Genomic DNA, 14,857 nt, shown 5'->3' on the forward strand with positions numbered 1-14,857 from the left:
ATATTGATGTAATATTGATTGAGTAATAAAATGATTCAACTAGAAAATGATGGTTCATTAAGATCATATATATATATTGGTCAGTCTCAAAACCATGTATTTTCAAGCTGGCCGCATCATGTGAGAAGACAATATTTGTAGTGAAGATATATATAAAATTGGGAAGCCTGCACAAGATATCAATTTATAAACTGAAAATCTAGATCCAGTTTAGATAGACTCAGATTTCAAGTATTTTTATCCCACAAGTTTTGTCAATGTTATAACCGAGGTAGTTGTTAACTATGGGGAGAGAAAAAACTATCCTTTATTGAAATTTATGAACCATGCTATAAATGTCAACATTCAAATTCAAATATCTCGGCACAAGCAAGCCATGCATGCCTAAAAAGAACCACTATAAATAAGCTTCCTCACATTCATATATTCTCATCATCTTCTTTCATTTGAAAGAGAAGGGGCAAAAAAAAAAAATTGAACATTTTATATCTTCTGCTCATTATTGTTATCTATAAGCAATGGGAATCAGTTCTTGGAGGTGTTCTTTGGTGACTCTTTTCATATTTGCTATGGTGTTAGCTCCAACTTTGCCCTGTGAAGCTCAAATTCCAGTGCCCCCAGGTAATAAACCAAACTTGCTCACCTCCTTAATTAATTAGCGTAATATCTATATATATAAATAATATTCTCTATTAATCATCCAGGTAATTCAATCGATCATGTTCGTTGTGAATCTTTTATATAATATCTTTGTTAAAGCTCATTTTGATAGACTGAATATTTTTTTCCGGGCAAAAGTAGTTCGCTTAAAACAAGATTGTGATTAATCTTCTTATTTGTTTGTGATATATAATATTCAAAGTAAAGAATAATTATTTATTTCCATGGTTTTCATTCAATTTTCAATTTTTGTTCCCGAACTAGTCTAAAGATTTATATTTACGCTGTTATGGATTGGACTTTTTTCACTTAGTTCTTCTTACTGCTAATCTTTTGTAACTTTACATTCTTTTGAATTCTACCAACTTCATTCACAAATCACAAAGCATAATGCTTGTTCCATCTGCATCAATTATAAACAAAGAGTTCTGTTGCCTTTTGTGGTCTTATCCATTTCAATCCAAATTAATTAGTTTGGCAAACTCCAGTTGTGGAGAGGCAAGCATAGAATATATCAGGTGGTCCAATAAAAAAAAATGTTAACCATATATACTACAGTAAATTAAAAATAAATCTATTACTAGGATTAAGAAAAGTAATTTAGCATTAAATTATATATATAAGTGAATTACTGAGATATTATTGTGAATTAAATGTGGTGCAGGTACTAATCCAGGTGGGCCCTTTTGCCCTGCGTGTGTGTGCTGTGCTCCTCCTGCATCTCCAGGCGAATGCTGCCCTTGCGTTTGCCCTCCCCCTACTCCTGCTGAGCCTCCCACTTATTAAGTTACACACACACACATATATATATATGATTATCATGTTTTATCTTATGTTATATGTATAATAAGGATGCCCATTGAATCATAAAAGAACATGCGCGTGTGATGTCAAGGTTTATGTAGTACGTATATACATATAAATCTTGGCACGATTAATTCATGTTGGTTTATGACTAATGTGGTTTATGCCTATGTATTGAATTTATTTAACATATTTCTCTATATATCATGATCATAATAATCAGCTGCTTTGTTCAGTCACTTGAATTAAATAAAAGGGGGCCTGACTCCTTATTAGCAATTCTTGGGTCACTTTGATCTCACTGGAAGAAGAAGAAGAAGAAGAAGAAGCCACATACATAACCCACTTACAAGCAAATATAAAGGAATGGGCCCTTTTTTTCAAATCAATAACGAAGGCTGAGCCCCATACATAACAAAGCTCCAAATGGGGCCCGCAGCGGTTCCAATCAAGAAGCACAACCCCCTTACAAGCATATGTGCATGACAGAGAAATACTTATGCCAGTTAATCTGAACTCTGACCAATCAAAATGCTACAACTCAAATTAATTTACTTGACATCTCAGTTAATCATTTTCATTAATTTATTTATTTCTTTAAAAATGAAAGCATCCAGAGTCTGATGATTTCTCTTTTTAAATCCTTCAAGGACAAATTGCATGAAATTCTCATGTAAGGAAATTAAATATAAAAAAATTGCTTAAGATTATCAAATTATTATAAAATTTTAAGAGATTTCATTGTAATAAATTTTATTTGTTTAATTAGTAAATTGATTTTATTTTTTTAAACTTGTATTGACAACTGAAAAAGTACTTGTTGATAACTTAAATTGTAAGGATTAATAATTATCACGACAGGTATTAACAATATATGCAACTCATGTATTATATTTTGTAATATGTTGAGAAAATATGTTATCAATGTATATCGCAATAATTGTTAATCCTTACAGTTTAAATTGTCAAACTTTTTCAGTTGTTGATACAAATTTTTTTTAAAAAAAATAATTTGATAATTAAACAAATAAATTCTTTTACAAAAAGATTTTTTAAAATTTTAGAATAATTTAATAATTCTAAAAAAAATTTATTTAATTCCCTGGTGACTTTGCTGCACTTTTCCCTTTCCTTGATCCTCCCGCTTCCTCTCTCCCTCCATCTCTCCGCTTTCTCACCATTAGGCGGCGGCGGCTGCGGCTGCGGCGGCATCCCTATGGGCGATAGATGTAGATCTGAACCTATGGATATAATTTTTTTTCCCCCTTCTTCGTCGTTCATTTTTCAACACTGAACTTGAGCCTTTGTTTTCGACGTCGTCAAGGATTCCCACCTGCAATTTCTAACATCAAACCCCGGCGAAATCCCAGCTATTTCAGACGATGGCGATGTAGGGTCCGTTTCTTTCAGAATTTAACGATATAGAGGGTTGAAAATGAGGTAGAGAATGTCGACAGGAATAGTAAGAAAGAGGGTGAAGAGGAAGATGAGAGCGGCGGCGGCGGCGGCTTCGGTTATATAGGTTCGAGGACGCAAGGTCGACTCGAGAAACTGAGGAAGGATAAGGAGGGAGTGTGTGTTGCTGTCGCCGGTGGGCAATGCCGCCGCTGATGGGGGAACCCTGCCGCCGTGCCGCCGTCTGAGAAAAAATAGGGAGACGAAGGGGGAAGAGACGAGGGAGACGAATTGGCAAAAAGAGAAGCGAGGATAGTAAAATGGGAAAGTTAATCTTTGGTCCCTATAGTTTTCATTTATTTGTAACTTAATCCTTATCCTTTGACTCGGTATAAATCAGTCCCTCTAGTCTTGACTTGATTGTAACTCAATCTTTAAAAGTTTGACTTGCTGCAACTCGGTCCCTATAGTTTTGTCTATTTTATAATTTAGTCCTTGTGTTTTTGAAAAATAAAAGGAAGGATTAAATTATAAAATGATTAAAACTATAGGTACCGAGTTGCAGTAAGTCAAATTTTAAGGACTGAGTTACAATCGAGTCAAAACTAGAAGCATTGAGTTGCACTGAGTCAAAATATAGGGACTGAGTTACAAATGAGTGAAAACTATAGAGACCGAAAAATTAATTTTCCCTTTTAAAATTAATGGGAATAATTAGGCTGACATGTGGAGCTGAATTATTTAAGATATAGCATTTTGATTGATCAAATTTCTAATTAATTGGAACTAGTATCTCCTATATACGTAAGTATTTGTCGTGCATGACAATGCTTGGAGGTAGGGCTGGTAAAACAAGCCAATATGTGGGTTGCAGATTGGCTCGTGACAGCCCGCGGGTTACATGATGCGGATTGCAGATTGGCTCGTGACGGCCCACGGGTTACATGATGCGGTTACATGTTTTCTGGCACGAACCCACCCACCTACTAGAATTTATATTTTTTTGTTCTTACCTTTTTTTTTTGTGTTTTTTCAAATGTTAGTAGTTATATATAATTAAAAATAAAAACACTAGAAATGATATAAAATATTACAAATATCCAAATAAAAATTATAATACAATAAAATACAAATAGTATATGATTGTCCAATTTCTCAATATGATAATACATAAGTTCATACATTTTTTTTCTAATGAAACCAATGAGCAACATTGAATAACCCTCTTTATCTAATTATTTTTAATGGCAATGAAGTTTGAAGTGAAAGTTTATTTTACTTTTGCCCTCATTATTTATTTTTCTAAAAAAAAAATAGGTGGGTTGACCTGTGGGTTGGCGGGTTAACCCGCTACAGGTTCGAGTTATGATAGTGCGTATTATATTTTTTAAGATAATGACGGGTTAGGCTTATAGGTCTAACCCATATTACTAGTTCTATTTGGAGGTCTTGAACAAGACTTCTACTTCTAATAGAATAATATTTGTACTTAAAAAAATATATTCAATAATTTTTCATTTAGAAAGCTTCAATATTTAATTTGCCTTCATTCTTTTTTACAAACAACAACTATTATCTCTTTTATGTCCTTAAATATAAGAAATATTTACAAGTCGTCTTGAATTTTTGCAGCAAATTTTTTATTTTACCCCATCAATTACTTAATTTAATATTCATATGCCCTTGGTTTTATTTATAGGATAGAGAGACAAGAAATTTTTAGTTCTATTATTTATAGGGTAGCGAGAGAGAAATTTTATATGAATATACAAGTTTACCATTTATTTATTATAGTATTGATTTTGTTTTTATGAGGTATAATATACATTAAATAAGAATAGAGTTGATAAGTTGTTAAATTTTAAATAAGTGTTAATGAAGTTTAAGATTTTTCTTAATTTATGTGAAACATGATAGAAATGACTTATAAATAGAACTAAAGGAATACTCAATATATTTATTATCTTATTTTTCAAACCATCATTTCTTTCCATCACACATTCTCTCTCTTTCATAATTTTCTTTATTATAATAATTTTTTATTTTCTTCCCTATACTCTCTACCATAAATAAGGGTATTTTGAAAAAAAATTTTTACATATTTATTATCTTTAACTAAGTTTAACTAATTTTTTGATTTTTGTAATTGAATCCGAAGTTGCTTATAATAAGCGACAGAAGAAGTACAAGTCACTTTTTGCTGGTGGAAAAAAAAAAAACTAGATGCGTCACTTTTAATTACTTAAATAAATGACTAAAATCTTTGATATATGTATGTTAGTTACATTAGTAAAACTATTTAAAAATTATTTTGGTTTTCATTTCACTTCTAATACATGTCAAACTTAAAAATATAATATCTATATAATAAATAAAAACACTTTTTTTTAAAAAAAATAGTGCAAGTAATGTTCCATAAATTCTTGCAAAATGATTTACATCTTGGATCATAAAATTCTTCTAAAAACGATTATTTATGCACACCACTAGATGGCATTGATAAGCCCATGCGCTCTAATAGAGTCAGAAAAACGAGCGAAGCTCATCAAGTCAGGCTTATATTTTGAAGTCTTAAAAGAAAAGTTAGGCTTAAAAAGGCCAGTCTTGGAGGGCTGAAAAATAAATAAGCCGACCTGTTTAAACCCGCCAATTATTTTTTTAAAAAAATTTCTATATATTTTTTTCTCAACTTAAAAAAGAAAACCCTAACATTTTACACATAACACACTATTAGTTTTACTCAGCCCAACAGCTCACATAAACAGCATTCACAAAAAAAAAAAAAGAATCACTATAATTGTTGGAAAAATAACCAAAAAAAAGTGAAAATTACAAAATTTAAAATTAGGTGTATTCACAAAAATATATTGCTATTTATAAGCTGTCAAAACCTGTTAAAATATAGCATGTGTAATTTTTACAGTATTTATTTGTCATTCTCTCATATTTTTTATGATTGAAATAGAATTAATTAAAGAATCTTTTGAATTAAAGTAAATATCTATATTATTTTTATAGTTAGAAACAAATTTAGAACTAGAGATGATGAGATTTTTTCTTTTTTGCCGGTAGGAAGAATGATTATGCTTTATGAATACTATGCTTGTTAGTTAAATTTTTTTGTTAATTATTTATAATTAAATCAGATCATGCATATTGTAATTACTTACTAAACTTAGTGCTTATTTAGTTGTCTATGTCTATCTTTTATTTAGTTTGTTTATTCAATAGACTCTATTACACTGTGATAGATGTTTAAACATGATGATGTTTTTATTTGTGACTTAATTTTATTTATATCTATACCTTTTATTAGTAATTTTATCGTTTCATTTTTATTATTTTGATAAAATATGTAAAAAAAATTTTAAAAATATATTTTAGTTAAACAAGCCAAAAAGCCCGCGGGCTAGCTTGAGTTTGTCATCTTACGGCCCACCCATTTTCCTAGTGTTAGGTTCTATGGTTGGTAATGAAGAAGCCCAACCGTTGACTCTGTATATTATTTTTTATTAATAGGTTAAGGTATGTCTAGCACTTCAAACTATTTTTCCAAGTGTACTCAGTGTCCTAAAGTAATTTTTGGTGTATCCAGTGTTCCAAACTAATTAAAACGATGTGTCCATATCTCATGCTAACAAAAATGTTATCTTTGACTATTAGCTTGCTGACTCAGTTTAAAGTTGATCCAAAAATCCTACATGGTAGACACATAAGTATCTGATCAACCATCAAATATGAACTTACTGGGAGATTTAGCTGGCGAAAGCATACCACCATTGTCCAAGAAGCAGCTTCAACTCTAGGGGCCTTGCCCGCCTCCTCTTAGAGTCAGCAAAGAATCTCACACAATCAAGAAACCATCACTGCCACCACATGCCGCTGCTCACCAACCTCCTCGCCCCGCGCCTGACGATTCCGGCTAGCAGCGGCAACCGGTGATAATCTATTCTGTCTCTCCTAAAGTCATTCGTGTTCCCGTTAGTGACTTCATGGACATTGTCTAGCATCTCACCGGGCTACACTCCAACGATGAGCAGGCATCTGGATCTAGAGCTATTTCACTTGTGGCGAAGCTAGCTTCAATAGAAAAGACGAGCCCACCGAAGAAGGAAAGATTACGGAGCGCTGGAAACGATGCGATGGCTAAATTGGAAGGATTGGAAATGGGCTAGTTCTCAGGGATTTTGTCACCAACGCCCAAATTTAGGGCAGATATCACCGGATTATTTCCCAGTGGCTGTTGAAACACAGCCATTTTTCCATGATTTGAGCCCATTTTGGTTGGTAAATAGCTTTATGGGGAGCCTGCTGGGATTGCTATCGGCGAGCATAGTGTTTGCTTATGTGATGCTTATGAGTCTGCAATGTAGGATTTTTGAACCAATTTTAAGCTGAGTCAGCAAGCTAATGATCAAAGATAATATTTCTATTAGCTTGGGATATGGACGCACCGTTTTAATTAGTTTGGGACACTAGATGCACTAAAAATTATTTTAAGACATTGTTGCATCTAGAAAAATAGTTTGGGGTGCTTGGCATGCCTTAACCCTTATTAATCGAGAATTACCTCTTCACTTCTTGGTGTATCATTGTATTTGAACGATACAGCATAAATAGTTGTGGACAAGTGAAATTAGAATATAAGTCAGTTCTAATATATTTCGGTTAAGAAAAATATTAAACCTTATTTTTTTATTTAAAATTCAATAATTTTTTAACTTTATTCATACTAAATATACATTATACCTTACCTAAATAAAGTCAACATAATAACAAGTGACTAGTAAAATTGTATATCTATATAAATTTTTTAGTATCCTATAAATAGGAGCAAAAATGTTTTCTCTTTCTATCATATAAATATGACCAGAGGAGTATCTAAATGGCTCAACTTGTCATCCGGCCAATCGCATTAATTAATTGGATGATTGGGATCCATGTGTTTGTGTGGATCTGAGTTATATGTTGAGAAGTCTTTGATCAAACTCGCCTTTTATTTCTAGTTTCTAATTAATTTCTTCGACGACTGGTTGGCTTTAGAGAACTCCTCACTACTTTCTTTATGAAAGAAACTTGAAGGCCAGGCCTGAGCGTGTTAGCTACGCACTAAGGAAAACGTTAAGGTAAGAATAACAGTCAACTGCGGTCAATTTGCAGAAGACTCGACCGGGTCCAAGTCGGAGTCAACTGGCTGGGCAATCATGAGTACTTGTTACGTGCGAGTCCATTATTGGTCATAATATTTATATATACTGACTTTTCTGCCAAATATTTTAAAGCTACACAGTTTCATGATTTCTATTTTACTGGTCACTGATCATATAAACTTGAAAACATGAGGAAGAGCACACCACTGTGGGTTCTGGCTTTGGATGCGTTTGTTTCATTCATCATTGTTAGCCACTCGGTTCAGGTTCCTACAGGTGATGTTGAAAATTCAGGTAATTAATTACGTACGCGGTCTGCCTAATTTTAAATTTTTTGCTTTAACTTAATTAGAGGAAGCTTTGTGTATGCCAAATACATATGTGCTTACTTGACTTGAGAGTGATTGTTGTTTACAAATATATTTCTTTGTTGTCGCTAAAAGAGCACTTTCCTTCATCTAATTTCATATAAGCTTTTAGTTTGTTACTTTAATTTTATAAACTATCTTTTTAGCTATCTAATTTTAACACTGTCAGTCCCAAATTAAATAAGGGTTATGTTGTAGAAGTGGTGCGGATTAGTTTCTAATTTTTTTACCATTTAATGAGCATTTTTTTTAAATTCACGGACAAGATTCAAGAATAAGAATAAGATTTTTTGATAAAACAGGTGTTATATGTATGCATGTATTCCTTAGGCCCACGGGCGCACGGCAAAAACAAATATTCTTCCGGTCTTAAATATAAGACCTAATTTATAATATAAATTATATTATAACATATGTTTTATATTTAAAACCGGAAGAATAGTTCATATTTACAAGTCTTCATTCTACATAATTAAAACAAAGATAATCATAGTAGTATATATATTTTGATTTTTCGCAGAAGGAGAATTTCTTAATAAAATTTTTATTTACAAATCAAACAAAGTATGCTCCTGCTCTGTTGCATCATTTATGGTCTGACCAATAATAAGCCAACAACTTAAGGAGTATTTTAATTTTCTTTTAATTTTTTCATCTGCCATCTAAGATTAAGAAGGTGCCAAATCAGATTAAAATCCCCCTGAGATGTTGACTTCTGATTGGTCAGACCACAAATGATGTGGCAGACCAGGATCATGCAAGAATTTCTCTCAAATATACGAGAAAGAAAAAGATAGGACCAGATGTTATAAAAAATACGATATGACCGGAAAGAGAAACGTCTAAATCATATTAAAACCCAGGTATTTATATATTTTATAAATTTGGTGGGTATATTGATTTTTTATATAACATTAAAATTATCATAATTTGATTTTTATATTAAGATAGATTCTACTAATTTTTAATAATAATTTAAAATTCTAATTTATTTCAAATTGATTTCAAAATTAGTATTTCGTTATCATTGTTTAGTTTATCATATCCATCCACATAATTTTGCGATCTCATTTGTTATGTATATGATGGTATTAATATTTTTTATTTTTAAAAAAAATAGGAGTACCAAAAAATATCATTACTATTATAAATTTTGCAATATTAATTGTGAATATTCATGATCTTTTAAGAGTTGTCATTTAGAGTTTTACTTAATTAACAGCTATATAACCTACAACATAACTTAGTGAGAGTTTTTCATGACTAATACACATAACATCCAAAAGTTATGTACTTCTCGGATCCTTAATATAAGACCTAATTATTGAGTTAATTTTAGTTTTAAATATAAGACATATTTATCATATTTATTATTATTTTTAAATTACCCCTATAAATACTCCCTCAACATAATCAAGTAAAAGAAGGAGGAGAGAGATTAAGGAAGATGATTATTGTGTTTTAAAAAAAAGCATGTTATATTTCTCATAATTAACTAACTTACCTAATTCTTAATCTAATCAAATTAGTTAAATATGTCTTATATTAAGGACTGAAGGAGTATTCTACAATTATTTAGATTTATTTTTTGTTGTATTTGTTGAAATAGAGCTTAAGGACTTATAGCCCATAAATAATGGGATGTACTAAGTGATTGTAAGTTTGAAGTAAATGAAAATTGACTACTTCCTATTTTTTTCTCTAATTTTCTCTATCTCCTTGGTTTCAATCTCGTGATTTTTTTTTCCCATAACAATCACAAACACTTAAAAAATTTCTTTTAATGTTTAATTGTTTCTTCAATTTTTCCCTCTATGTGCTTTAATAAGTGAGACTCAATTGTAACAACTAGAAATATAATATGATTATTTGCAAGATGTTTGAAAAATTCATTTCAAAATGTTGCATATTTCAATGGAAAAATGACAAACAGAAATACCTTTAAAATTGTGAAATCCAAAATCCAATTCCAATATTAAAAATAACAAATCAGTCCAGCTGAATCAATTATTTGAAATTTTTAAATGACCTTTATGCCCTGAGCTTTTTTTTAAATGACATCTCAGTCCACCTCTTTGTTCTTAATGCCCCTACGTACCACCATTTGAGCTCCATGGACTGTCCGCCGTCGGTAAAGCTTATGTTACATTTCGCAAATTTTTAAAATAAGAGTTGCATATATAGAAATCAGAATCATCAAGGCACCAAGGCCCGTCTATCTGATCTCTGTATTGAGAAGCATGACAGTAGTAGATGGTGGCTTACTGTAGTCTATGCTAGCCCGAACAGTCAACGACGACGGGCCTTGTGGCAGAAGTTGGGGGAGCTTAGAGATCATATAGACGGACCTTGGTGCATAGGAGGTGATTTTAATGCAACACTCCTAGCCTCGGAACGACAATCACCCAACTGTACTATTGAACCAGACTGTGCGTTTAATTCATTTGTTCTAGAGGCTAGAGTTTCGGATATGGGATTCGTTGGGCCTGCTTTTTCGTGGAAAAGAGTTGACTCCGAAAGTTGCCTCGATCGTGTGCTGGCCACCAGTGAGTGGATGGATGCGTTTCCCAATGCTTCATGCACCCATTTACCTTTCTTCAAATCCGATCATCGCCCCCTTCTCCTAAAGCTCAACGAGTCTGACAGCCAGCGTCAAGGGAGTCGTCCCATTCGCTTTATTGCAGCTTGGGCCCTACACGCTGGGTTTAATATGCTCGTGCAAGAGAAATGGATTGAGAACAGAAACTGGAATGAAACGATAGAGAACTTTACAAATGCCTACGTGGAATGGAATAAACGAGTTTTGGATTTAGCGATCGACGGAAAAAGATTTTAATTCGACATTTGGAGGGGATAGCTAAGGTCGAAACAAAACACCCACTATCAGATAAGCTTGTGAAGCTGCAAAAGGATCTATGGCAAGAGCTGGAAGAAGTGATGCTTCAAGACACGCTCATATGGGCTCAAAAGGCTCGCAGTGAGTGGCAGATTAATGGAGATAAAACACCAAATACTTCCCCGTTGAGCAAACGCTGGAAGAAAGAAAAATTACATCGGAGCTATTCGGTATGACGATGGCAACTGGATATATGAGGTGGACCAAATCACGACAATGGTCACTAGCTTTTTTACTAACCTCTACATAGAGGAGCAGCAGCATAGACCCCAGTTGGAGTGCAGATATTCGTACCCAAGGATTGCTGAGGATGGTCGCAGAATGATAGGACGAGACCTTGCAGAGATGGAAATCAAGGAAGCCATCTTTAGCATGCACTAAAGGCACCTGGACCAGATGGGCTGAATGCCCTTATCTACCAAAGTCAGTGGGAGCCCGTGGGAAACTCAGTCTATAGACTTGCCAAACAGATATGGAGCCACCCTGAGGATGTGACGTGTTAATAATACTTTTATCATCTTGACCTCTAAGAAGGAACCCCCAGGGAATCAAGGACCTACGCCCCATAAGTTTGTGAAATGTGGTGTTTAAGACAATCACGAAGGTCCTAGCCAACTGCATCAAATTAGTGCTCCCTCATATCATAAGCCCAAACCAGTGCAGTTTTGTCACCGGAAGGCACAGCTCAGATAACATCATCATGGCTCAGGCTACATGGCAATTAAAATTGATCTTGAGAAGGCCTATGATAGGATAAACTGGGGCATCCTTAATCATTGTTTGCAGGAGATACAACCCCCCCCCCCCCCAAATATCATCAATCTCATCCATCAATGCGTGTCCACGCCGAGCATGCAATTGCTATGGAAAGGGGAGAAGGCCGACACCTTTAGGCCGTCTAAGGGTGACCCACTCTCTCGCCATATTTGTTCGTCCCCTGTGTGAAAAGGCTAGCACATCTCATAGAGGAGGCAATTGATGAGAAGATATGGACTCCGATCTGTCTATGCAAGAACGGCCCCCTCTCTCCCATTTGTTCTTTGCTGATGACATTGTGCTTTTTGTGGAAGCTTCGGCAACGCAAGCTGAGGGTGTCATAGAGTGCCTCAACAAGTTCTGCACCAGTTCTAGCTTGAAAGTAAATACCACGAAAACTAGGGTCTTCTTTTCAAAAAACGTGAATCACACGCGTCGAATAGAGATCGGAGAGACTCTAGGATTCCAGGTGGCAGCGGACCTGGGTAAATATTTGGGTGTTAAGTTACACCACCAGCGATCGGGCAAGGAGAGCTATCAAGATGTTGTAGACAAAGTCCGACATAGACTCAACAGATGGAAAGCCACATCGCTATCGCTAGCAGGACGGACCACTTTGGTCGCCTTGGTCACCTCAACAATACCTGGGTACACCATGCAGACGGCCTTGTTACCAATGGGCGTGTGCGAAAGCCTCGATAAAAACAATAGGGGATTTATTTGGGGGTCATCTGATGAAAAGCGGAAAGTGCATATGTTAGCATGGGATACGGTCTGCAAACCAAAAGGAAACAGAGGACTTGGTCTCAAGCATATGCGCTGCCAAAACCAAGCTTACATGATGAAACTTGGTTGGAACCTGGTACACCGACGCGATGACCTGTGGGTCAAAGTAGTCAGAAGCAAGTACACATACGGGGATGACATCATACCGGCTATCGATCAGAACAGATGGGGATCTAACACCTAGAAGGGGATCAAAAGTGTGTGGAGTGAGGTGCTGGCGGGAATTGAGGTGGATCATGTGAGCCAAAGAATAGGCTGAAGACACAACAGACATGGCAAGTTCTCTGTTAAGTCAGCCTACGCTGCCATAACAAACGAGACTAACCCTCAGGATCCCATCTGGCCACGGGTTTCGAAACTCGACATCCTCTCTCGCCGCAAAACATTTATTTGGCTTGCTTTGCATGAGAGGCTGTTGACCAATGAAGAAAGAGTGATAAGAGGGGTGGGCCAGGACAAGGGTTGTGCTATATGCCACACCAGTAATGAGTCCCTCCTACACGTCTTACATGATTGCCATGACACGCACAGACTCTGGAATCAGCTCATCTCACCCTGGGGCCGACGCTTTTTTTTTTTTTTTTTTTTTTTCAATTGCGACCTGCAAACATCAGTACTCGGAGACAAGAACATGGGGAGACTTAGGGTAACTTGTTTTGCACTATTTGCTGGCTGGTGTGGAGAAGACGGAATGAGCGAATTTTTGAAGGAAAGGATGGACCTATTGATCACATCATCATCCGAGCAACCTCGATCCTGGCTTGTCAAAAACAAGCGAAGAAGAGATTAGCTGGGAGCAACCTCAACAGACAGCTAATCCACGATCGGGCGATTGGCTGGAAACCACCACCACCACCTGGTTGGGTTAAATTGAACATAGATGGCGCTGCTCGGCAACATAACATGGGAAGTGGTAGGGTATTGAGAACTGTCTCTGGCAACCTGGTTGTTGGTTTCATGCAGCACACTCAAGGAGGAGATAGTTTGCTTGCAGAACTTTGGGCCCTCCTACTCGGTCTAAAAATGGCTTGGGAAGGCGGGCATAGAAAGGTTATAGCAGCCACTGACGCAAAAGAGACCCTTAAGCGCATAGAACAGGAGGACATTGAAGGCCCACCCTGATGAGGATATTCTACGAGAAATCAAGTCATTGATAACACGAGACTGGGAAGTAGCTCTTGAGTATACCCCCCGCGAAAACAACTAGCGTTGTGGACAAGCTAGCAAAGAGGCTTTGGGCACCATTCTTGGCTTCCACCCCCCCAGTACTACTCCGTAATGTATTCATGGATTACTTGTGAAAGACTGTCATAACGTAGGAGTAATGGATAGCTAGTCCTGGGGCTCCACTCTCTTTATTAAAAAAAAAGAAAAAAGAATCATCAATAGCAAGGTAAACATAGAAAATAGTAAGCAACAATATCATTCTCCATAAATTTATTCAAATGTGAGCGTTTCTAAAATAAAAGTAGTAACGAAACAATAGGAAAACTAAAATACTGCATAGTTATTACCCAAAAAAAAAAGTAGTAAGTTCACTATTTATTACATTTACTTCATTATTAATTACTCTTACTTCGAAAATTCAAAAAATATATCAGAAACTCTGGCATTTAAATAGATTTATCGAGAAGACTTCTATTGTTGACTATATACCACATTTATTCTATATTTATTATCTTAGTCTTATTATTTAGTACTCTTGTTTTGAAAATTTGAAGAACGTATTAAGAACTCTCACATTTAAATAAATTTATGGAGAAGACCCATAGTGCAAACTATTTACTACATTTACTTTGCTATTTGCTACTGTTGTCTTGATGATTCAAAAATTGTATTAGGAACTTCCATACTTAATAAATTCGTGGAAAAGACATATGTTACTATTTACTATTTATTAAATTTACTTATTGACGACTATACATTGGTTTTTCTATGTAGCGCTCTAGTTTTGCTTTTTTATTTCTCTTGTTTCGAAAATTTAAATAGTTGTAATATAAGCTTTGCCTACGACCAACAGGGTCGCCGAGGTCGAAACTTTG

The sequence above is a fragment of the Neltuma alba genome, unplaced genomic scaffold (assembly GCF_004799145.2).
Source record: "Neltuma alba isolate B1F8T4 unplaced genomic scaffold, ASM479914v2 tig00001706_pilon, whole genome shotgun sequence".
Lineage (NCBI taxonomy): Eukaryota > Viridiplantae > Streptophyta > Magnoliopsida > Fabales > Fabaceae > Neltuma > Neltuma alba.